Source organism: Eurosta solidaginis, chromosome 4 (genome assembly GCF_040869045.1).
Source record: "Eurosta solidaginis isolate ZX-2024a chromosome 4, ASM4086904v1, whole genome shotgun sequence".
NCBI classification, from domain to species: domain Eukaryota; kingdom Metazoa; phylum Arthropoda; class Insecta; order Diptera; family Tephritidae; genus Eurosta; species Eurosta solidaginis.
In genome coordinates, this window is record NC_090322.1 from 50032069 (window position 1) to 50059238 (window position 27170).

Genomic DNA, 27170 nt, shown 5'->3' on the forward strand with positions numbered 1-27170 from the left:
CAGAAGTTATCACACTTGTCTTATCCACAATGGTCTGTAATACGATAAACTAAATATAAATAAATTAATAAATTTCTATTGAAATTGTAAGAATTTTGAAGCATTCGTTTAACTTTTTTTTTGTATTCTTAACGGACATTTTTTTCTTTATATTAGTATTTCGTTCACATTAGCTTCACTTGTATGTTTGTATTAATGTAATTCTCTTTTATACTAAATAACAAAAAATGTTACGTGGATGCACCAGTACCCGTCTTTTCAGGTGGTACATATATGTTTGCGTGTACTTGGCGGCGGCCGTGGTGTGATGGTAACGTGCTCCGCCTACCACACCGAAGATCCTGGATTCACGCCCCGGACAAAGCAACATCAAGATTTTAGATACAAGTTGCCTTGTTTTGCCTTGAAAAGTTTCTCAGTGTAAACTCATGTCGATCGGAGTAAGCATAAAACAAGTATCCCGCCAATTTGTAGGGAAATCTAAAAGGAGCACGACGCAATTGAAAGAGAAGCTCGGCCTAAAATCGCTTCGGAGGTTATCGTTTTCACATTTCTCGTCTACATTCTTATCGGTTTTTTGAAATCTATATCGACTTTTCATTCATGTTTTCTCGTCCCCAGTCATAAAAATTCTTCTAACACTAAGATCAAAAAATTTTCGCGTTCACACCTTCAGTAACTGGCTTTCTATAAGGACTTTTACATTACTAAATTTGTGTTTTCTCAACTCGATTTTTATTGTTATACTTTTATATATTCTAAAACTTCTTATTGCCGATTTTTGAGCTTGATATTTAAATTGTCACTAATATTTTTACATTTTATCGTCTTCATACTTAGCAGTTTTCACAAATCCAGATTACGTTTTTATTCAATCATTATTTCTCATTTCCGTTTTTTCTAAAACTAATAGCATATCTTTAGAGCTCTAACTGTTAAGATTTATTAAATCTCATATTTTAACATGCACTGTCTCCACTGTAGTTTTATTTCACGTTTTATTTTTTCGTATTGAAAACCTATTTTCACAAATTCAAAATTCACCAATAGCGACTAACTGAAATCCCGATCGAGTTCGTTTTTCATGTCTTCTCGTCTCGATTCTTATAGATTTTTAGGCTTTTTTTCTGATATTTACATTTTTATTGTCACCAATAGTTTTAAATTTTCTCGTCTTCATTCTTAGCGCGCTTTTACAATTCTAGATCGAGTTTTCATTTACGTTTTCTTTTCCTCGGTCTAACCAATTCTCTTGTATTAGTACGACTTTCTCGTCTCTAATCATGCCTTTTTTTTTTTTCTAAAATCTAACCTACTCAAATACACGACGAATTTTACGTGAATATTTTTTGGTTTTTCGGTCTCTTTTTAAGTCGATTTTCTCGAAAAATTAATTATTTTTCTCATCTCCATTCAAAAAGATTCAGCGTAATATTTTCAGCAATAGTTTCAGATTTTCTCGTCTTAATTTTTAACGTTTTTTTGTACATTTCAATTCATGTTTTCTTTATCATCTACATTCCTTCAAATATAAATACACAAATTGTTTCGTTCCCATTTTTTATAGATTTTTCCTAAAATGCAGGCAAACCGTTCCGGCTGACCTTTGACATATAGAGCCACTTTTACATTATTAATTTAAGTATTCTCGTCTCCATTCTTATAGATTGAAATCATCGTTTACTCGTCACCATTCTTAGGAACTTTTTTTTTAATTTACAAAGTTCTCTCGTCTTGCTTCTTTATCACTAATTCTACGTTTCTAGTCTGACTTATTAGCATATTATGTTTTTTCTTGTTATTCTTACAATTTTTCTGCAATTTGGAGTGAAACTTAAGAAAAATTATTAGAAAATGTAGGCCACATTAAAGTGAAAATATTGTTCAACGAACGAGGTAAAGTTTAGGAATATAAGTACTCAGTAGTCTCGTACACACTTCTATATCACAACTGCCAACTGGGCAGCAACAAATACAAATCTCAAGTCAAACTTCGTTAAACGTTATTCGCGTTCTTAATTGAACTGTCAGAAGTTGGTTTAAAAGTTTGCGAAAATCTGTAAAAAGTGGGAATTCACTTATGAACGTTACATATTTTTATTATTAATATAGTAATGGAAATTCGAAATGTATTTCAACTTTTGTTATTGCGTCGATAGTGAATTAAAAATTAATGGCATTTTATGGTCTTATTTGAAAACTATGTAAATGTAAAAGAACTGTCGATCTAAAAACAAAGTATGCTGTGAGTAGTGAAATATGTACATATTTTTAAAAGTAGCAAAGGTAGGCGGTGGCCGTTAGCAATATGCTGCTTTTTAATTTTAATGGCTTTTTTATGTTCACCGCACAACGGTACTAAACTTGAGAATATCCTCAAGTCTTGCAAAATCAGCAAAGCTGAAAAGCAATAAAAAAACTGTAATGGTGTATTGCATACAAAATTACTTTCCTCAATTGGCAAAAAAAAAAACGTTCTCGTTTTACTTTTAAAACAACGACTGACAGTATGACGGTGACTGTATGTATTTATCAGACGGACGTTTGGACTTTTGGACTGAAGTGTCAAACCGCATCAAAAAACAATTCAAAAGCAACGGCTAATGATGATGCATGGCAATTGTTTTGTCTTTGTCGTCAACGCCACCGCCACGTTATTGCCTGGCCCTTACACTGCATATCATCTCTAATATATATTAATTATAATTGACGCTCTTAATGGCGGCGTCAAATTTGTATAAATGGATAAATAAATAAAAATAGAAATTGAAAGAATGCAAAGTGCATTGAAAAGAAAATCGGCTCAATGGTGTATGGTGTAAACGTAATATACTAGCGCGAAAAGTAATTAAGTATTAGTGACGATCGGATGGGTTAAGGTACTAAATACTTTAATCCGTTCTACTGTATTTTACTGTATCCAGATTGAGCACAGAAACATATTCTTTTGTAATAAAATATTGAAGTAATGAAAAAATATGAAAAAGTTTAGTTCTAAAACGAGTATCGACATATACAGACTTAAATATTCAAATTACTTAATAATTGTTAATTTTGTCATTAGTATTAATTATTTTTGAAAACGAATATAAATCCTGAACATCCCAAATTAAAATAAGTGTTTCTTATTCATTAAAATAAGAGGCACCACATATATGTTTATATAAACTTCTGTACATTAAAATAGAAAAGATCCAATATTGCGCTGCGGTCATTATTACATCCAAAAATTACTGTCATAATGGCCTCACATAGCGCAATACTTACACTGAAAGAAAAACAGCTAGTAAAATCAACTATCGCAAATAGCTGTTGAATCAAACTCGCAGAAATTGTTGATTTTGAATTAAGTGCTTCTACAGTCAAATCTACAGCTCTATTGAAAAAACGAATATTAGTGACACTAAGTGATACATCACTAATCTGATACTAAGTAAATAAAGCCACAACAACAATAAAGCAGGCAGTCACTTGTATCTACATAAACGAATCAATCATTATGTCTATACATATGTACGTACACGCAGCGGAGAGAGACGCACAAACACATGCATATATCTTATCTGAGATGCTCCCAAAGGTAGGCAATCATCTGTGGAAGTATCACTCACATATACACGCGCATGGGCTATGCTGAGAAATTTATAGCTGGTAAACGAATAGTAAATTCTAGAAATAGAAACGCCTAGAAGTATGCGAATGGGGAAATCACAGAGTATAAAGGAGGTAAAGCTGAGAATCAGTTTGAGTTTGATTTAAGCACGCTATCTTTCGAGAAGTAGAAGTGTTATTGTGAAGTACTTTAATAAAGGCCATTTTGCATTATTGAATATTGGAGTTATTTATTCAACAGTTTAGTGATTCGAACGTTAGCAGAAGGTTGCAAATAAGAGGAATTGCACTAAAAAATTCGTAACAATACATACACTACTTGCGGTGCAAACCCGAACATAAATATTTTTTTTAATTGATAAAACTTCTTTTTAAGTATTTGGTAATTCATGTTTTCGTTATCATCTACATTCCTTTAAATATAAATAAACAAATTTTTTCGTTCCTATGTATTTCTATAGATTTTTCCTAAAATGTAGACAAACCGCTCCTGCTGAGATTTTCACATACAGAACCACTTTTACATTACTAATTTAAGTTTTCTCGTCTCCATTCTTATATATTTTTTATGAAATAATCGATTACTCCTCACCATTCTTAAGAACTTTTTTTAAATTTACAGTTCTCTCGTCTCTATTCTTAGCGATTTTGCATTGCCTTGTTGTTGTTGTTGTAGCAGTGCTTCGCCAACAACAACAACAACAACATTTTGCATTGCCTATTTATCACTAATTCTACGTTTCAAGTCTGAATTCTTAGCATATATATGTATATATATTTTTTTTCTTACAGCTTTTCTGCAATTTGGAATGAAAGTGAACAAAAAATAAATAAATACAATACTTGCAGTGCAAACCCGAACAGAAATTTTTTCTAAACAAACTTTTCTTTTTAAGATTTTGGTATTGCTTGGTCTTGAACCCACGATTTTCGATGTGATAGGCGTAGCCATCATATCATCAACCATCACACCACGGCGGCGCTCTAGCTCTGCCTTAATTAACAATTATTAATGTGACCCTATAAACACACCAATGAAAATTGTTAAAATAACACATTTTCGTCAACATTAGAAAAATAATGGCTGTTAATATGACAGTGATTTCTGTGGCATGAACAAAGTAGTGAGCGTAAGTTTCTCTTTAAAATTTGCTGATGAATTTGCATAACATGTTCGCTGTTGAAACTATCAAAGAAATCAGTTCTTTTAACAGATAAATTAGTTAGATTGATTGAAATCTGTGCACTTTACAGAATACTGTTAACTTGAGACCAACAGTTTTTCTTCTAACTAAACAAATTTGCTTGCTTGACAAAAAATTCGGTTGAATTAACAATAATGCCATCAACTTTACTGAATGTAAATTAATTTAAAAACAATAAACCGGATCTGTTAATTTTAGTAGCTTAATTCCTTTCCGTGTGTGGGAATATGTCAGAGAATAGACAATTAAATGGGGATCAGAGGTGAAAATAAAAAATTATATGCAAAAAAAGTGTGAAATGTGTTAAACCTGCCTTGAATATTTATAGAACATTTGCTTTGCGGTAGAAAATTTCATTGAATATGCAATGAGTCACAAGTTTTTTTGTGTTGCAGGAAGTAGAATGAAAGAAAAAACAAATGTTATAAACAAAATTTATACATTATATTCGCCACGAAAGGGAATCCATATTTTCCTGGACTTTGTTAATAATCACAGAGACAAATTAAGTTCTGGACAAATTATATACAGCTATAAATAAAAAATAAATAAATACATGGCGGGATATACATACCTCCGAAAGGATTTTTAAATTTTTCCTACAAATTGGCCTGCGCGACTCACATGTTTTACACTGACTCCGAACGCCATCTACATGACAGATGAGTTTTCACTGAGAAACTTTTCATGACAGAAATACACACCATCACCACACCACGGCATCAAATATATTCGTCTTTTTTAAATTTTGTTAATTTAAGAATAAAATTGCATAAATTTTTCCAAAATGTTTTCGAAAAATTCCGAAACTTTGACAAGTGTGCCTTTTTCGAACGTGCAGTTTTGTAGTCCAATAAATTTCCTTACAACAAAACGCAATATATAAGACTGTCAGAATTCGCATTGATTTGCGCAACTTCTTTTCGAATGGTACTATAGATATTCTTAAATATGCAGGGCGCATAGTTTTAACTTTTTTTTTATAAGAAAGTCGGAAACACCTTTCGGAAAAAATTCGAAAATTCTTTTTATGTTGTTGTTGTTGTAGTTGCACTAGTACCATGATATCTTCTTGAAGAGCATTTCGAAGTTCAAAGAAATCGAAACAAACATAAGCAATGATTCTTGTGTGCTCAACAGATTAGAAACTCATCTGCCTTAGAAGAGAAGCTCGGCCTAAAATATCTTCGGAGGCTATCGCGCCTTACATTTATTTATTTATTAAGTTCAATACAAGTTAGAGCTACGCTGTTGATGATGTCGGGAAGGACGTGATTCCGCGGAACATTGGATAATACTTGGGTGATGAATAGGCAGCAGAAGGCCACGGAGGATTGGTGAACTCGTATAACGTTCTCCCCTTCTTTGTTATTTCTTATGCCGTTCGAAAGGATGCGATTCTAAGCAGCAGGTGTTGATGCCTTGGAGGTTGGAACAGACGTGCTTCCAAGCCACGCGTCCAAATTATGGCTTTTAATTGTTTAATATAGTGGGTATGTGCTTTTTAATTAGGAAGAGCAAGTCAGAGGTAGGTAAGGTTAGGTTGAACTGACCTCTCTGAAGTTGGCAAGACAACTTTTACGTGGAAAAAAATTACCTATTGGGAAAATTGCCGTGAATTTGCCGTAATTTATCCGTGAAACAAAAAAATTTGCCGTGGCCATATTTTAGAAAATACAGAAAAAAAACCTTAAGAGACCAGCTAGGAAAATAATTCTTGCACACGAATTTGCCGTAAATTTGCCGTAGGTAAGTGGCATATTATATAATTTCGAAAAAATAAAATTTAACTTTTTTTATAGTGCACCGCCAACTTCACGTGAAGTTAGCGTGCCACTTTTCGAAAACCACCTCAGACACCAGTTAGGAAAATAATTCTTGCACGTGAATTTGCCGTAAATTATCCGTGAAACAAAAAAATTTGCCGCGGCCATGTTTTAGAATATACAGGGTGGCACGCCAACTTCACGTGAAGTTGGCGGTGCACTATAAAAAAATTTGAAAATTTTTTTTTCGAATTTATAAAATATGCCACTTATCTACGCAAATTTACGGCAAATTCGTGTGCAAGAATTATTTTCCTAGCTGGCTTCTAAGGTGGTTTTCTGAGGGTGGCACGCTAACTTCACGTGAAGTTGGCGGTGCACTATAAAAAAATTTGAAAATTTTTTTTTCGAATTTATAAAATATGCCACTTATCTACGGCAAATTTACGGCAAATTCGTGTGCAAGAATTATTTTTCTAGCTGGCCTCTAAGGTGGTTTTCTGAGGGTGGCATGCTAACTTCACGTGAAGTTGGCGTGTCACCCTGTATATTCTAAAACATGGCCGCGGCAAATTTTTTTGTTTCACGGATAATTCACGGCAAATTTACGGCAAATTCACGTGCAAGAATTATTTACCTAACTGGTGTCTGAGGTGGTTTTCGAAAAGTGGCACGCTAACTTCACGTGAAGTTGGCGGTGCACCATAAAAAAAAGTTAAATTTTATTTTTTCGAAATTATATAATATGCCACTTACCTACGGCAAATTTACGGCAAATTCGTGTGCAAGAATTATTTTCCTAGCTGGTCTCTAAGGTGGTTTTCTGTATTTTCTAAAATATGGCCACGGAAAATTTTTTTGTTTCACGGATAAATTACGGCAAATTCACGGCTATTTTCCCAATAGGTAATTTTTTTCCACGTAAAAGTTGTCTTGCCAACTTCAGAGAGGTGTTGAACTGGCCCGTCAATACCTGAATGTGTCTATATTGTTATCAGAATTTGCTTGACGTCCAAACAACAAAAGCCCCAATTAGGTACCAGTACTTAAGATATTGAATAAATCTGTCCTCTCGGCAAATACAAGTTTTCTAGAGCCTAGCTTAATTGCTCCCTCCAGATCTGGCAGTTCTCCCGCCCTAAGTAGCTGGCGCCTTGAACTTGCGAACGAAGAACTCTATTATGTTTCAAAACGTTAAACTCGTCACCATGGAATCTGTTAATTTTTTCCCCAGTTTTTATAACTTTTGCTACTTCCTTGTTTTATTTATTAATTAACTCACAGTGCTCGTTTACTAAACTAAGCGTCTCAAATTTAAATTTTCCACGGGATTGTCATTAACGAATTTTTAAAATTATTTTCTATTATTTAATTTATATATTTATTTTTAGGAAATTTTTATTTTTCAACCTAAGGCTGATTAAATTTAAATTGCTTAGAACCAGTTTTAATTTATATCTGTTTGAAGTTTTGTATGATTAAGAGAAGTATGTGGGTATAAACGAGTAAAAAAAACTTAAAACGCCAATGATATTTATGCTAATTTGATAATTTAAAAACAATTTTTGATTATCGCCTTTTTAAAGCTGAAATGAGCAAAAAGATGCAATGCTGTTGTTGTGTGTAATATTATTTATCTTTTAAATTAATTATAAACCGTTAAACCAAACGGGTAGTTCACTCATACATATGTATGTAAGTAATCTATATAATGGTCATTAAAAAGAATCGAATTTTCAAAATATATTTAATAAACAGGCTTTTTTTTAAATTATGCACAGTTATAAAGTTTAAATTAAATTGAAACTGATGACTGCTAGCAAAAAATTTATTTCAAAATTAGCACACCGCCAATTGTTTAAGATAATCCGGTCATTAAGGCATTTATTGCTTAGGAAATTGTTCATTCAAGTAACGAAACGGTTGGAAGCTTACGTATTCAAATTTACTTCTAAATTAATCAATCAATTAAGGGATTCGTGTGACAAGCCTTGCTATTTCAATTTATACATCTCTTCAAGGTGATGGTATTACCCATATGAGGTGCTCACCTAGCCCAGCCCATATGTTAATGTCAAAATAGAGGTCCCTGACCATTCACGTAGACCCAACAATCCAAAACTTAACTGCACATAACAGGACTCTCAGGGATGAACCAGTTGAAAGCTTGAATGCTCAATTTTTTGTAATATTGCACGGGTCAGGGATGAGAGCGTTATTTTTTTTTATTATGAAGGCGACTATATACAAGCTGATAGCAAAGAGCATCCAAACCCAATTCGCCGAACAACAGAATGTAGAATCAAAAGGAAATTTGATTTATCTCATAATCAGTGATAAGTATAAGCAACAAGCAAACAGCTGCCCTACTTTCTCATTCAGTCTATGAGAGGTCCACATGGACCGGCCAGTTCAACCTAAGCATTCAGCTGATGGACAAGCAATTTCTCTAACGTTAGAAAATGTTTATGTAACCACGTTAGATAACTAGTGTAATCTCGAGTCGAGAAAATTGTAAGATAACTACACTAGTAATCGAGTCGAGAATGATCACAGAACTAAAGCAAATTCAATTCACATTAGGAACTAATTTGAGTACGTTGGGGAATTATAAATTTTATCGATTTAATAATCATGAAGATTTAATAATCATGAAGATTAATTTATGGTGGAACCTCTGATGTGCAAAAGATTTATCCCTTAATTTTAACTTGCTCCGAGATGACTTAGGCTGAGGGTTTCTTCCAACTTGCGTCGCGATTCTTTTTAAAATTTCCTGCAAATTGGTGGGCTGTTTAATGCCAAATATGAAAGGTATCTGCAAAGCAAATACACTTTCGCAGATAACATTTTGAATGCAGGAATAAATTCGGCGTTTTGCTAAATCACTGCCGAAAAGCCACTCTGTTTAGAAAAACGTTTTCTTAAGTATTTTAATGCTACTTTGGCCAAGAACCCATGCAGTGGTTGTTGCTGTTTCTGTCCACCTAGAAATTTTTCATTTCTAACATTCTTTAAGTCTATGTGAGGTCCTCACGTTCCATCCAGTTCAACCTAACCTAACATTCATGAAAGTTGTTGATGAAACTTTCCACAATGAGCAAGAGCTCGAATACGCAACGTTGTACGATTATTCGATTTCAACTAATCGAATTCTGAAAAGGGAATTTTAGATCAATCGTTTAATCGAATATCACAGGCTCCAGCTATAACCTTGTACCGAATTTGTTATGATTATTTTAATAAACTTTATTTTTTTTTTTTAATTATTATTGGCCTTTAATCTTTAAATTTATTAAATTATTTTATAAGCTCGAGGCCTAATCCAAATAAAACACAGTGTTTTACTTTGTATTTGTATTTTCGATAGTTCGACTTCAGTCTGAAACTTCAGTAAAACACTGTGTTTTATTTGGATTAGGCCTCGAGCTTATAAAATAATTTAATAAACTTTATATATTCCACAAATTTCTAAATGCTATCACTTGTTAATCATTTCATAAAAATTTCGATTTTTAATTTTACTGATATTTTAGGTATTTATTTGTTTTAAGATATTCCTTAAGTGTTACCTTTGAATTTTCCTTTTTATGTATTTTCATGCTTTAATTTTTTTTTTACATATTTATTTAAATTATTGTGAAACCTTTTTATAAGAATATTTTTTAAAATTGTATGCGCATATGTATAGTTTTAAAGGTATTTTTAAATTTCGGTTAAGATAGTATGTCAGTCCGTAAACAAGACAACTTTAGCAAAAATTTGTATGTCTTTACCTAATTAGATACACGGGTTCATCCGGGCCCGGAAATATCCAGAACACATTGGTATTGAAAATGAGCGAAATCGAATGATGAACACGCCCATTTTTTCGTTATGAAAATTTTCGAATAATGGAAAATTGATTACCTAAATCATTACCGAATATCAAATAAGCTGTCGAAACTTGATATGTGGATAGATTTTACAGTGTACGATGAAAATTTACTAAAGTTTAGAAATATGGGCGTGGTGACGTTTAAAATAAAAAAATAAATTTTGAAATTTGCTTTTTTTCATTTATTTTTTATTTTCATATTTTCTTTCTTTCATGCGAAAGTCGGATCCTAAGCGTAGAAAACAAAGCGAATTCAGTTCCAAGCGCTGTTATCCCAAGAGCTGATTGCTTCATATTGATTATTTTTCGTACAACGCCTTGTACAACAATATGTCAGTTAATCCAAATCAATACCAATTTTTTTTTTTAATTGCCATTCTTCTGCACGGCGAATTTGTATAGATTCGTCTTGACCGAAACAATCGGGATGCAAATCCAACCAAGTACTATTACTCCGGTAGTACATCTCGGATCATTTTATTAATCACATCACGGCACTTCCAATTTCCAGTAGATTTTTTAAAGGAATTTTTTTTAATAAGGTTTTTTTTTTAACACACTTTTGTAGTTGCTTTCAATACGATTGAGTAATGCTTGATAAGGATGATAAATGTATGGTGTCATAATGGCAAACCTTCAGTTTATAGCACAAATCCACTATTTTTATGAGAGTTGGGTATTTATGGCCATCGTAGCACTTTAAAATACGATAGGCCAGTTCTATCAATCAGGAAGCGAAGTTCAAGGTCTTCCGTGGGTTCTAGACAGCGAGAATACTCCTATTCACTATTAAAAAATGCATACTCTCTTTCCGGTTAGAGGTTTATTGGAGATTTAGGCCTCTGAAAATTTATTATACAAAATAAAATCTCGAAACGCAGAAGATTTATATTAAATCTTCAATCATTACAATATTTCAGGTATAGCGGTTTTCAATTTATATTTTATGTTATTTTTTATAAGAAAATATTTTAAGCTAGGCGAATCCATACCAGGTGGTGGCAAAGCGAATTCAGCCAATTCGCCGCGCAGAAGAATGTCAGGTCGAAAGAAAATTTTAATTGATTTCGGTTAACTGACATATTATAGTACAAGGCGCTGTATGGAAAATAATGATGAACAAGCAATCACCTTTTGGGATAACAACGCCTGGTACTGAATTCGCCTTGATTTTAAGGTAGGAGCAAGGCAAATTCAGTACCAGGTGGTGTTATCCCAACAGCGGATTGCTTCTTCTTGATAATTTCCAAGCAACGCCTTGGCACAGCAAGATTACAGTTAATCGAAATCAAACGAAATCTTTCTGCACGGCGAATCGTATTGAATCGCCCTCACCTTGGGTAGGCGAAATTTTTAAAATCGTGGACATACAGATAAATATCAAAAAAAATTCAAAATATTCAAGTGGGCAAGGCGAATCTATACAAAGTTATGACCAAGGCGAAACTATACTAGGTGGTGCCAAAGCGAATTCAACCAATTCGCCGTGCGGAAGAATGTCAAGTCAAAAGAAAATTTTCATTGATTTCGATTAACTGACATGTTGTAGTACAAGACGCTGTATGGAAAATTATCAAGAAGAAGCAATCAGCTGATGGGATAACACCACCTGTAATGAATTCGCTTTGGTTATGGCAAAGCGAATTCAAACCAATTCGCTTTGCAGCAGAATGTCAATTTAAAGGAAAGTTAGCACTGATTTAGTTCAACTGAGATTTCGTTGTTCAACATTTTGACAAATCATACCGTCGCAACCAAGTAACAGTCAACCTTGCCACGGGGAAATATTTTGTTGTCAGCTCCGTAAATACCCGGAGATCATTCCTCTCAAATACTCCACAGAAGACTCCAACGGGTTAAGGGGCTTAGAATATACCCGCGGCAGGTATGCCTGTCGTAAAAATACCAAATTGATATTCATGGACACCGTCCATGAATATTATCCAGCCGTCAGGGCATGTACAGCAGCTAACAGAAAAATAGCAGTGGCAATTTTTATTCAAACATCGTCAATTAATTTCTTTTGGTTTTATTTTTGATAATTTAAAAAACTCCATTGAAGTATAACTGAAACTCTTCAAGTTAGATTAGGTTGAGCTGGCGTGAGGACCCTACATAGGCTGAATGAGTCCATAGTGTTGCCAGAAGTTACCTATTAGAAACCAGAATATAATTTATAAGCTTTTAAGGACCTATGCTACTTGCTTTTTATACCCGCGGTAGGTATGCCTGTCGTAAGAGGCGACAAAAATAAGAGATTCAAGGGATTGTGTACCGCAACCTTTTCAAGTTGGCGCAATATATAGCTTCTCCAAACCCAATTGTCAACCTCACCTATCCGTGGCGAATACTTTTTCATTAACAGCCGAGGCTCTGGCGACTCCGAACTCCTCATGGATCTAGGGGGTGGGAGGACCGGATGGCCTAGAAAGTCGCATGTGGTCATAACAAATCGTCCCCGAGATGCTCGGGCTTGGTGCCGGGACGTACCGGATCTGCATCCGGAAAAGGACCATCAACTCGATAACACCCCCTAAGGCCTTCGGGGAGTGTCCTTATCGCTACAACAACAACAACTTGCTTTTTCTAGATCTGCTAGCTGTGCCACTCCAAATAGCTGGAGTCTTAGCCTGGTAGTCGCAGAGCACGAGTAGGTACAAAACGTGCTCTATCGTTTCCTCCTCCAAACCTCACTTCCAACCCCTGTTATTCCTGACCAAGGTTAATTGAATAGCATTGACCCCAGAATTCATTGTGTAGTCAAAATACCCGTCATGAGCCTACAGTGTTTTGTTTTAAATGATAAGAGTAACTTTGTTAGTCATATATTACTTTCACATTGAGCCATAAACTCGAGTTTAACGTCCATTTTGATAGTTAAAAATGACAACAATAATAATTAGAGGGAAATTTATGTAGCTCGATAGTAACAGATTAGAGAATAGAGAAATTCAAAACTAAAACGCAATAAATCACTCATAACAACAACAACAACATTGTAGCAGTTATAGGTACACATAAAGATAAGTCACATTCATCGGAATTATAAATTTGAAGTTAAAACAGATTTTGCGCACTTTCGTGTGAACAGTATTAGCTATTTGAGGAATAGAGGGCTTGATACAATTATATTAGCGACCTTGGATCATGAGGGATAATGTATCCTTTTTTGTAATATTAGTAATTCAAAAAGAACATGGCGCAGCTCTGGCTTTGATTTGGAGTAGCGCTCCCCTTATAATATTTTTGGGAATTTATGGAAATTTCTCGCCCGCAGGTGTTCCATGCAGTACTCTGAGAGTGTATTCGGAGTTGAAGTAACTCATCCTGGCCTAGGATATCACAATGTAAATTGGACAATGTTTTTCTATGTATTAGGATCAGTTGGGGAGTACTGATATACTCCTTAAATCATCTTTGAGGAGTATACATAACAGTACTCCACAACTTATTCTCATTGCGTATTGGGTAACGTCTTATAAGACGGTGCACCACTTAATTCTTATCAAAAATTATATAAGGTGGTATCAGAAGACGCTCTTCAACCTCCGTTTTTAGAATCCGAAAGCGAAAATTAAAATTTTTATTTCTGCCCAATCGTATTGTTATGGCTAGGGCGTTATGTTATGCCACCATTGACCAATTACATTGATTTCCATAAGGTTGGTGGGATCAGCTGTATTACATGGATTGGATACGTCAACTTTGGCAAAGCTTTAAAGATATTTACAAAAAAAAAACAAACAAAACAGCTTTCTACGTTGACGAGCCTGGGCGGCCATTTAAAGAAACAACGCCGGGGGGATCCAACACCGGTTTGGGGATCAAAATTAAATGCACGCATAACACCTTTCTGCATTACGCTGTTCTTTTTCTTCAGAAAGCTGTTCTGTGCAAAAAATATCGATCGGGTCATTTTATGTTTTTTTGTTAATATCTTTAAAGTCCTGGCAAATTTTAAGTATGCATATCCATATAATACAGTTGATGTGTGTGTTGCTTAGATATTTTGGCAGAAATGCCATTATTTTCGCTTTCGGATTCTACAAACGGAGTTCGAAAAGCGTCTTTTGATACCACCTTTGACAATTTATAATAAAAATAACGTCCTTGTAAAACGTCACCGCGTTTTGCACTGAAAAATATTATTCGGAATTTTACAGAATGGCTGATATTCTGTTTTTTGACTTTTCATAAAGATTATTATGTAGATTTTAGGAAATGAAGGCGAATCCCATCTATACAAGTGTGCATTTATAGCGTTTTGGGTTGGAAGTCATCAGTTGTATTCGAATTCGAGTGGGGAACAATAGTTTTCTCGATTTGGGAATCGTGTCCCATTTTTCTTTATTTCTCAATTCGTTCTCAGACTTTAAATTTTAGATTAATAAGCTACCAACTGACTATAACTATAAACTGATTCTTTCTTTATTTCCATATACAAGTTTTGTAGGTACGTCTATAGTTCAGCATCACAGTACTCCCTATATTACAATAAAAACCTATACTTACAAGATATTGGAAAATATTTAAGCTTCTAACTCACCTTTTAATGTTTGGTTGTAACGCTACGTAATTTTTAACGTTCCTAACTTTTCATTGTTTCAAAATTTCTAAACCAACACTTTACGCAAATAAAGCCATATTATATCAAAAATTTCAAGCTGTGATGGTGCCTTATTTCTTTACATTAAACTTTACGCAGACTATGAATATATATAACCTGAATTCCCAGCCAAAAGCTTGCCTTTGCACTTGGCTTCGACTTACGATTTAAAATTCTTTTTTTTTCACTTTACTTTGCAAATGCACACAACTTCACTAAGCACAAGACCAATACACATAGTAAAGGAATTATTTCTTTGCAATTTTTTCCTTTGAAAAAAAAAATACAAAACTTCTTTCTGCAGTAATTTCGCTTTAAATTTGCACATACGAGATACATTTTCTATTTTCCACCACCGACAGAGCAAGGCAAGGCCCCACACACTGGCTGTACATATAATACATATATATGTATATGTACATATGTATGGATTTATTAGAGAAAAATCTTTGGTATTTGCTTTGAAGAGTTTGAAATTTAAAATTGTAACATTCGAAAACTTTGATTACTTTTATTCCATGCAATAATTAAAAAATTTGCAGTATTAGCCGAGTTCAGTGTGGGGGGCGTGACGTAGACAACAGCGACGTTGACGAAGACGACGTAGTAGGTTATTTAGTATTTTCTTTTTTTCAGAAAAAATGCTATAAATCGTTTAAAACACGCGCCAGCCAAATGCAACCGCCACTCATTTGTTCACATTCACTTTAGATTTTTGATTTATTACCTTTTTACAATAAATTCTGCGATTTTTACGAAATTTTCGCCATTTCTTCACCCGGATTACAAAACGCACCGCCGACGAAGAAACTTGCTAAAAAATTTTATTCCACATCTTCTACGTTGCTGCTTCTTCTTCTACGATAACGTCGTTCACTCAAGTTGCCCAACAAACGTGTCGTATCGAGCCGAAGTTAACAACAGCAACAAAACCAAAATGTATCAAACGAGTATTGTGTTCGTTTAAATCGCGCATGCCTTTCACATTTCTATGGCTTTTAGATTTTATTTTTACTGTACAAATATTAAATTTAATGTAACAAATAACTCCAGAAAAATTTGCTGCTTAATTTGTCATATGCAAATGGCAAACTCAATTTCGTGCGTCAAAATCAGCCACAGAAAACAAGTGAAAATAAACGTCGGAAACTTTGGCACAAAACTGCAACAACAATTATGTTTGGACATTCATGCTCTCTGCTTTTGATCAAACATGTTTTATGCTCTTTGGTGTGACAAAGAGAATAAATAAATTATATATTCTCTCTGTTGGGATCGGGCCAAATTTCTTTACAATATTTTTCCGTGTTGTGTAAATTGTTTTTGTTTGGCAATACGTTTGCGTGCCTTTTAGGTTAGTTCACCACAGCGAGTGGTGTGTAAGAGCGCTAGGCGGCGTTGCCATTCATGCGGGTTTATACGAGTAAATTTGTTTCACATTTCATCATGGTTCAATTATGTACAGGTTGGCTCATCTCATCAGCTGATTTTATTTATGTCATTGCATCGTCGAAGGGATTGTCAAAAGGAGGAGACAAACTCAAAATGAAACCAACACATTGGCAACATTTTACTTACACATACAAAAACTACTAAGTTTTATGTTTCCATTCCATACCATTCGCACCAACACCAATACACAGATTTTGACAATTTGAACAGACATATTCAGACCAATTCTAAATATTCTCGCGGAATTTTGTTCTCGCGGATTTTTTAATTCCCGCGGAAAAATTCCTCCAATTCTGTTCTCCTAGGGAGAACAATAATTGGGGAATAGAAATTTCGAATTTTCGAAGTCAGCTGTTTTGTCAATTGAAATTTCGTTGCACATTTCTTATTTTGTTTAAAAAATTGAAAAGTTTAATTATTGTTGCAAATTTGTTGGAAATTAAGAAATAAAATATAAACAATGCACAGTATTTATTGCATTTCATGTGGTATTCACTGAAATGAGTAATTGAGTTGTAGTTGATGTTGAATTAACAGTGAGAATATTGTGGTAGAATGTTCATAGATATTTTAGCACAAATTTGTACAAATAAGTGTTTTCTTAAAAGAACCAATTTCCTTTAACTATTTTGATGCATTCCCTTTAATTTAACTAGTGAAAAAACTCCTATGAAATGGCAGAGAAATCTCCCTCTCCCTCACATTCATAATACCTACTTTTCTCCCATAACCGGTTTCCGCTTTTTCGAACATTGTTCAGAATAGGAGGAAAGGGAGAAGTGAAAAAACTCACAAGGAATTTTTATTTAGAATACGAGGAATGGGAGAAGGGAAAAAACTCGCACGGAATTTTGGTTTAGAATTGGGCTGATTTTGTTGTTTTACAGATGAGCTAACCTGTATATAGTTGAACCATGTATTTCATTTTGTTCAAGTTCTCGTTGCTTCTTATCCGATATCTTCAACTTTGCTTTGATAATTATTCCCAGCCAAGGGTTTATCATCGTTGTTGTATTTTTCCTACGACCGACTTATCTATATATATAAAAATGAATTGCTCTTCGTTAGTCTCTCTAAAACTCCAGAACGGCTGAACGGATTTATCTTATCTTGGTCTTGAATTATTCGTGGAGGTATAGGGAAGGTTTAAAAGGTGAGAAAAATTGTAATACTTGCCGGGAAAATACTCAAAACAGCATATTTCCTCGAGATATAAGCCAAAACGTGGACCCGGGTACCCCTAGAGTGTGTTTATAGAATATGGATATCATATGAAAGCTGTTGATGAGTGCTTTAGTAGAGGGTAATTTTCATACCCATGGGTGACTAGGGTCTCGAGATATAGGCCAAAACGTGGACCCGGGTACCCCTAGGGTGTGTTTATAGAATATGGATATCAAATAAAAGCTGTTGATGAGTGCTTTAGTAGAGGGTAATTTTCATACCCCTGGGTGACTAGGGTCTCGAGATATAGGCCAAAACGTGGACCCGGGTACCAATAGGGTGTGTTTATAGAATATGGATATCAAATAAAAGCTGTTGGTGAGTGCTTTAGTAGAGGGTAATTTTCATACACCTGGGTGACTAGGGTCTCGAGATATAGGCCACAACGTGGACCCGGGTACCCCTAGAATATGCATATCAAATGAAAGCTCTTGATGAGTGCTTTAGTAGAGGGTAATTTTCATACCCCTGGGTGACTCGGGTCTCGAGATATAGGCCAAAACGTGGACCTGGGTACCCCTAGAATGTGTGTATAGAATATGGCTATCAGATGAAAGCTGTTGACGAGTGCTTTAGTAGGGGGTAATTTTCATACCCCTGGGTGACTAGGGTCTCGAGCTATAGGCCAAAAAGTGGACCCGGGTACCCCTAGAATCTGTTTATAGAATATTGATATCAGATTAAAGCTGTTGATGAGTGCTTTAGTAGAGGGTAATTCTCATACCACTGGGTAACTAGGGTCTCGAGATATAGGCCAAAACATGGACCCCGGTACCCCTAGAATGTGTTTATAGAATGTGGATATCAAATGAAAGCTGTTGATGAGTGCTTTATTAGAGGGTAATTTTCATAAACCTGGGTGACTAGGGTCTCGAGATATATGCCAAAAAGTGGACCCGGGTACCCCTAGAATCTGTTTATAGAATATTGAAATCAGATTAAAGCTGTTGATGAGTGCTTTAGTAGAGGGTAATTTTCATACCCTTGGGTGACTAGGGTCTCGAGCTATATGCCAAAAAGTGGACCCGGGTACACCTAGAATGTGTTTATAGAATATTGATATCGAATGAAAGCTGTTGATGAGAGCTTTAGTAGAGGGTAATTTTCATACCCCTGGGTGACTAGGGTCTCGAGATATAGGCGAAAACGAGGACCCGGGTACCCCTAAAATGTGTTTATAAAATGTGGATATCAAATGTAAGCTGTTGATGAGTGCTTTATTAGATGGTAATTTTCATACCCCTGGGTGACTATGGTCTCGGGATATAGGCCAAAATGTGGTCAGACGGAAAAAGCTTATTAAAATGTATGCAGATTGGCCAAATTTAGGGCAGGACAACGTCTGCCGGGTCTTATAGTTATAAAATAAATGCTGATAAACATATATGGGGCCTTCCATGCGAACTCGTTTTACAAAAAAACCGGTTTCAATGTGTTTTTTTTTAATTTTTTTTCCAGACAATTGGCAAGGTGCGTTATCGATGTTGATGGTCCTGTTCCGGTAACAAGCATCATAATATGACCACATTGAAGCTTCTAGAGTTGGGTCGTTTCGTTCTGAACTTGTTCAATTGACCGGGTCTCTCAACTGAACAAGTGAACTAGATCTTCGATTTCGGTTCTTTTTGTTCTTTTAGTTCATTTGTTCTTTTAGTTCGTTTTATCTAATGTTATTCTTTCTCTCTTCTTGTTCGCGAACATTGTAAATTCATACATATATACGCAGAAATTCACAGTGAGCACGAATGTCGACGATGCCACTTACACTAAAGATATGTGTGGCCATCTTTGTGTGTGGCACTGCTAAAACAATGTATGTATGGACTATTTATGAAAAACATGTTTTGTAAAAATCTAATTATTACATTTATTAAACTTGAAAAGTTCATATTTATGTACAATTTGTGTCTGTACTCTTTCAATTTCCTGGATCTTCCGAAATTTGTAACTTTTTTTGAAGTTAATTATACACATATATATACTCTTTTATTCATTACTCATTTAAATATACGTACACAAAGCATTGCTGCATACACACCCCCATCTATACCTTGTTGGCTTTTTTCGCGGGTGCGAGCAGCAGTGATCAAATTTGCTTGAAAAAAAGGACAGATGAACAAAAAGAACAACTTGTTCGTTCATCAGAAAATGAACGAAAGATTCGAATCTCTGAAATGAACGAAAAAGCACAACTCTAGAAGCTTCTAGGCCATTCCGCTCCCCACACGCTAGTTCCATAAGGAACTTGGCGTCGCCAGAGCCTCGCCTTCTAAAGAAAGAGGATTCGATACAGGTAGGTATGTGTGGTTAACAATGGGGTGGAGAAGGTATAAATTGCGCTGTCAATCCCTTTCAAAGGGTTGCGCTATAGAAACCCTTCAATCTTTCAACAGTGTTTCGCCCCATTTGATAGGTGCCACTACTCACAAATTCTCATTATAATCCTATAATGAGAGTCCAGGAAACTAGCAGTTTTTTTCTTATCCGATATCTTCGACTTTGCTTTGATAATTATTCCCAGCCAAGGGTTTATCATCGTTGTTGTATTTTTCCTACGACCGACTTATCTATATATATAAAAATGAATTGCTCTTCGATAGTCTCTCTAAAACTCCAGAACGGCTGAACGGATTTATCTTATCTTGGTCTTGAATTATTCGTGGAGGTATAGGGAAGGTTTAAAAGGTGAGAAAAATTGTAATACTTGCCGGGAAAATACTCAAAACAGCATATTTCCTCGAGATATAAGCCAAAACGTGGACCCGGGTACCCCTATAGTGTGTTTATAGAATATGGATATCATATGAAAGCTGTTGATGAGTGCTTTAGTAGAGGGTAATTTTCATACCCATGGGTGACTAGGGTCTCGAGATATAGGCCAAAACGTGGACCCGGGTACCCCTAGGGTGTGTTTATAGAATATGGATATCAAATAAAAGCTGTTGATGAGTGCTTTAGTAGAGGGTAATTTTCATACCCCTGGGTGACTAGGGTCTCGAGATATAGGCCAAAACGTGGACCCGGGTACCAATAGGGTGTGTTTATAGAATATGGATATCAAATAAAAGCTGTTGGTGAGTGCTTTAGTAGAGGGTAATTTTCATACCCCTGGGTGACTAGGGTCCCGAGATATAGGCCAAAACGTGGACCCGGGTACCCCTAGAATCTGTTTATAGAATATTGATATCAGATTAAAGCTGTTGATGAGTGCTTTAGTAGAGGGTAATTCTCATACCACTGGGTAACTAGGGTCTCGAGATATAGGCCAAAACATGGACCCCGGTACCCCTAGAATGTGTTTATAGAATGTGGATATCAAATGAAAGCTGTTGATGAGTGCTTTATTAGAGGGTAATTTTCATATCCCTGGGTGACTAGGGTCTCGAGATATAGGCCAAAAAGTGGACCCGGGTACCCCTAGAATCTGTTTATAGAATATTGATATCAGATTAAAGCTGTTGATGAGTGCTTTAGTAGAGGGTAATTTTCATACCCTTGGGTGACTAGGGTCTCGAGCTATATGCCAAAAAGTGGACCCGGGTACACCTAGAATGTGTTTATAGAATATTGATATCGAATGAAAGCTGTTGATGAGAGCTTTAGTAGAGGGTAATTTTCATACCCCTGGGTGACTAGGGTCTCGAGATATAGGCGAAAACGAGGACCCGGGTACCCCTAAAATGTGTTTATAAAATGTGGATATCAAATGTAAGCTGTTGATGAGTGCTTTATTAGAGGGTAATTTTCATACCCCTGGGTGACTATGGTCTCGGGATATAGGCCAAAATGTGGTCAGACGGAAAAAGCTTATTAAAATGTATGCAGATTGGCCAAATTTAGGGCAGGACAACATCTGCCGGGTCTTATAGTTATAAAATAAATGCTGATAAACATATATGGGGCCTTCCATGCGAACTCGTTTTACAAAAAAACCGGTTTCAATGTGTTTTTTTTAATTTTTTTTCCAGACAATTGGCAAGGTGCGTTATCGATGTTGATGGTCCTGTTCCGGTAACAAGCATCATAATATGACCACATTGAAGCTTCTAGAGTTGGGTCGTTTCGTTCTGAACTTGTTCAATTGACCGGGTCTCTCAACTGAACAAGTGAACTAGATCTTCGATTTCGGTTCTTTTTGTTCTTTTAGATCATTTGTTCTTTTAGTTCGTTTTATCTAATGTTATTCTTTCTCTCTTCTTGTTCGCGAACATTGTAAATTCATACATATATACGCAGAAATTCACAGTGAGCACGAATGTCGACGATGCCACTTACACTAAAGATATGTGAGGCCATCTTTGTGTGTGGCACTGCTAAAACAATGTATGTATCGACTATTTATGAAAAACATGTTTTGTAAAAATCTAATTATTACATTTATTAAACTTGAAAAGTTCATATTTATGTACAATTTGTGTCTGTACTCTTTCAATTTCCTGGATCTTCCGAAATTTGTAACTTTTTTTGAAGTTAATTATACACATATATATACTCTTTTATGCATTACTCATTTAAATATACGTACACAAAGCATTGCTGCATACACACCCCCATCTATACCTTGTTGGCTTTTTTCGCGGGTGCGAGCAGCAGTGATCAAATTTGCTTGAAAAAAAGGACAGATGAACAAAAAGAACAACTTGTTCGTTCATCAGAAAATGAACGAAAGATTCGAATCTCTGAAATGAACGAAAAAGCACAACTCTAGAAGCTTCTAGGCCATTCCGCTCCCCACACGCTAGTTCCATAAGGAACTTGGCGTCGCCAGAGCCTCGCCTTCTAAAGAAAGAGGATTCGATACAGGTAGGTATGTGTGGTTAACAATGGGTTGGAGAAGGTATAAATTGCGCTGTCAATCCCTTTCAAAGGGTTGCGCTATAGAAACCCTTCAATCTTTCAACAGTGTTTCGCCCCATTTGATAGGTGCCACTACTCACAAATTCTCATTATAATCCTATAATGAGAGTCCAGGAAACTAGCAGTTTTAGAAGGGCTGGAGGCTGTGGCGTAGGTTCCACATTACAATTGAAAATATTATTGTTGTTATGTGGGAACACATGGCATACATAACATATATCGGGCTTGATTCTGTACAAGTGAGGCCCTGCTAGAGTATCCAGAAGGAAGTTGGGTCAGTGTGACTTGTGTCTGCCTTTGTGCTCTTCTTTCGGTTTCTGCAAGAGGAGGTTTAGATTGTGTATATTAGTAATGGGCTTCACCGGGCGCAATCCAGCGAAGGTGTTTACCGCCTCAGGCTACACTATTGGATGGGGCGAAGCACTGCTACAACAACAACAACCGACTCAGGCCTCCTTATGCATATCTGGATCAAACTTGTACTGGATCTCATTATAGTGCTTAGATATATGTTTCGTTATCCCTCTTGGAGGCGGGACTAGATCAAGCTGTTGTTTGCAGGGATGTCAGCAACAATAACAGAGCTTTCTGTTCAGCATTTTATGTTGAGCTGTTTTACCTCACTACGTAGATGATATTCAGGGGTCATAAGAAGACATCCCGTGGCAGGTCTGTATGTATTTTGGCAGGCTTGCAGCATTTTCCAGGAGATATTCCGTGGTAGTTCTGAGCGCAGTGTTTTATTTGAGCTGTAGCTTCCATTAGTTTGTCTCCGTTAAGAGAAATTACCTTACCGGTGACCTATATCATTTGAACAGATTTCTTCCAAAGCTCTTCCTTCTGACATTATTGTAGTTATTGGTACTTTCTTGTTCCTGCTGCTGCTGCTGCTGCTGCTGCCGATGTTCCTTTGCTCAGCGCATTAAGCTGCTTCTGCGTCTTCGCTATTCTAGTCTTCCCACCTCCCCCGTTAAATAGGACTTACGTTGGTTGTACTATAACATCCTTAATATGGCCTGAGGTGTGTTTTTTTTTTTTTTGTATTTGAAGTGCTCGAAATAAAGCAGATCTCTTTAATAATCCCGCTTTAAATTTGTAGATTTTACAAGATTTGGCACACAAGAACTTTAAATGAGTATCGGTACGAAAAACTAAGGGTAGGTCGGGGAAAACCACTAATGCAGTCAAGCAACCGCCTTGGTGTGATGGATGCTATGGCTAGCAAGTGGTTGATCTGTTGTTTCTTTGTGTTTCTGTACTGTTATGGACACATTCCGTGGAGAGATATATATCCGGGTTGTTATGGTGCTTTGACCTGGCCGTCCCCGAGACGAGTTATATTCTGTTGTTGCTGCTACAGCGTTGATATTTCTGGATTGTCTTGAGTTTCAAAGAAAATTGTCTTTGTGGTTTTAAAGAGTTGTTCATGTTGCTATTGGCTATAGATAGATCCAGTACACTACGGCACCAGACGGTACTAGCCCAACGATGTTGAATACTGAATATGTGTTCATATGCATTTACATTCCCATAATGTTATCGCACTTAGGAAATACTGCGTTAAGTCCAATTCAACTATGGCAGAACTATAGTCGTGAAGTGAGAGTTGAACTCAACTTCGGTACTGTAAAATCACGAACCATCTTACCGACTGTTTAGCCAAACAAACTGTTCTGATATCACCCACACAAGGTTTTTGAGACCTCTGCTAGAGATTTCCGAGGCGTTGTAGCTAGTCTCGACGTTTTCACTAAACATAACCAAGTACTGTTACAACAAAAGGAGGGGGTGACCGGTACTGGAATAGTTAAGACTTGCTGCGCGGAGACCCTCCCATTGCTTTACCAACTATACGTTCTATTACCTACAGCGGATGAATGTAGAGGTAGTATCCTAACGACAAGGCGTGACGTTCGGAATATTCGAGAGCTCAAAAAATCGTTCTCACGGTAGTCGGGCCAGTACAGGAGCGAACCAGATGCATATACAGCGAACAACTTCCTACATATATCCTCACCACTTCGCTAAACCTCCGTTAACTTAATAAAGACCGAGTAATTTTCCTTTAAGAGTAATTAGGATAAGAGACGCTTATGACATATTGACTTTAAGCGTAAGCAACGAAGCTTCGAATTCTTTAACTGCAAATGGAAATTGATTGTTGGGGTGTCAGGTGCAGTTCAGATGGACTTGTCACTCCACTTTAAGATGAGGTAAAGCTTATAATGTAGATAAGACGAAGTACTTTTAACTTCGCTGATTTCAATTTTTCTAACTCCAGCCAGACTAAGATTCGCTTATGCAACATTGAATTTAAACTCAAATAATTTTAAAGATTTCAACCCACTTCTTAAAAGTTACGACTTTGGCCCTATCGCCACGTTGTTAGGCGGAAGATATAATGGCACAATTTGTAACGGTATCATATTCCAATAGCAAGCGTCCACCGAACACATTCTCGAATTGGTCGCATCTTCAAGTAGGGAAAATTGATCTGACTCCTTCAGTTCCCCAAAGGGTATCTGGATGGTTGCTTGTCATTTGTGGGCCAGACGCTTGGCCAGCCATATGGTGTTACTAACAGTCAAGCTTATCAATATATTGGTAGAGTTTTGGCTCATTTGAATAGTTCTACTTGAACTCTAGCTAATGCTCGAAAGGTGCATAGGAGGGTCGAAAGGACCTCATGGCGTGTGTGCGTTTTTATGGCTATAAGATATACTCTGTCGTCTCCTATTAAGGTTTTGGCTATCTAACATAGATCTCTAATTCTCATTGACCGGTAAACTTTCCAGCTCAAGGCGCGGATGCAAAAAGTTTCTTCTATTCTCAAGAAGGCGTAATACACCATTTCTTAGCAATCGAATGCACTCTGGATTTCTGTGGTCAGTTAATAAAAAGCAATAGGTATCTGTCTTACCTTCCCGGCCGCTAGCCGTGTTGGCCGGGATGTAACAACAATCGCTGCAGGTAGGTATTAATCTTAAGTCATGATCTATCATTTTCTCTACTACTTTTCAAACAAAGTATGTTAGACTAATTGGTTGGATGGAGTTAGTCGAAGGAGCAGTTGTTGTTGTTGTTGTTGTAGCAGTGCTTCGCCCCACCTAATAGTTGCGACCGATCACAAATTGTCATCAATATCCTCTAACGGGAGTCGAAGGAAACTAGCTGTTTCAACAGGGTGGACCATAATGAAAGGGGTGTTAGAGGCGTTGGTTCCACATTACAATTAAAGAGATGGTTGGTGTCATGTGGGGACACATTGCAAGCGGGGCATGCCTTTTGTATGTCGGGGTTGATTCTGGATAGGTAAGAGTTTAACCTGTTACAGTATCCAGAACGAAGTTGAGCTAGAGTGTCTCGCGTTTCCCTGGGAAGCCTGCGTTCCTCTTCCGCAAGTTTTGGGTACTGTTCTTTGAGTACTGGATTCACCGGGCAATTCCTGGTATACAAGTCCGACGCCTGTTTGTGGAGTACACTGAGGACCTGATCAAACGTCACACCCAAGATTTTGGGGTGTAGAACAGTCGGTAGCGTAGTGCCATCGACGTGGATGTTCAAAATGGTCCATGTTGTAAATAAGGTCGCGGAGGACTTAGTCGGTGACAATGCCAAGTTTCGCGAGGCGAAAAAAATGGAGAGATCAGGGAGGTAGCTGTTTATTCTGTTGCAAAGCTCATCGATCTGTGGGCCTGGGCCTGTGGCCGTTATTGTGCAGTCAACGGCGTAGGAAACGATAGTAACTATTTCTGGTGGCGAAGGTAGCTTTGAAATTAAACAAAAGTGGGGACAGGACACCACCCTGTGGCACCCCTTGTTTAATTCTTCTTGGTTTTGATGTTTCATTTCTAAATTGCACCGATGCCTGCCGACGACCCAGATAATTTCCGGTCCACCTTTTAAGACATGGGGAAAGGGCAGACCCTTCCAGGTTTTGCTGTAACGTGCCTTGGTTGACCGTATCAAAAGCTTTTGATAGGTCTAGCGCAACAAGTACTGTTCTATGGTGCGGGTTTTGATTTAAACCGCAATTTATCTGGGTGCTAATGGCATTTATCGCGGTGGTGGTGCTATGGAGTTTTCTGAAGCCATGCTGATGACAGGCTAACTGTAAATTTGCTTTGAAGTAGGGGAGCAAAATGGCTTCAAGCATCTTGGCTACTGGCGATAGGAGAGATATTGGGCGATATGACTCTCCTATTTTAGCTGGTTTCCCAGGCTTTAGTGGGAAGCGGGTGCTTGTTGTGGCTTGCTGAGCAGCGGGGCTGCTGAAAGGTAGTGGGGGCGCTAAGGCGTAAACTACGGGACGCCCTAGGGCGTGAACAGCAAGGAGCCACAAAAGATTTATAGAAGTTACGTGGTCGTCTGGTTTTGGGATCTAGCCCAGAACAACCTGTCCCATGCAACCATCCTTTACACGAGACACACTGACAAGAGTATGGCCGTGCTAAAAAGATTCTTTTCCGGCAGATGCAGCAAAACCATTTCTCAGGACCGGGGTCAGGAGACGGACCCGGATTGGGTTCCATACCTTCCCGGAGTCGCTGGGAGGATGACAATTTGTGGAG

The 27170-nt window shown here is 36.7% G+C and overlaps 1 protein-coding gene across 5 annotated transcripts in view; it reads right to left on the reverse strand.

The window, feature by feature from the left end:
* Nucleotides 1-27170, reverse strand: part of Smr (Smrter) — a 512335-nt gene that overhangs the window by 473226 nt on the left and 11939 nt on the right. For 2 of the 5 annotated variants that reach the window (XM_067781480.1, XM_067781475.1), the window contains exon 1: nucleotides 15794-16406. The exons of 1 other annotated variant lie outside the window; for it this stretch is intronic. The gene's annotated coding sequence lies outside the window, so the exon portion shown is untranslated. 2 more of the 5 variants (XM_067781477.1, XM_067781476.1) reach the window with 1 other exon arrangement.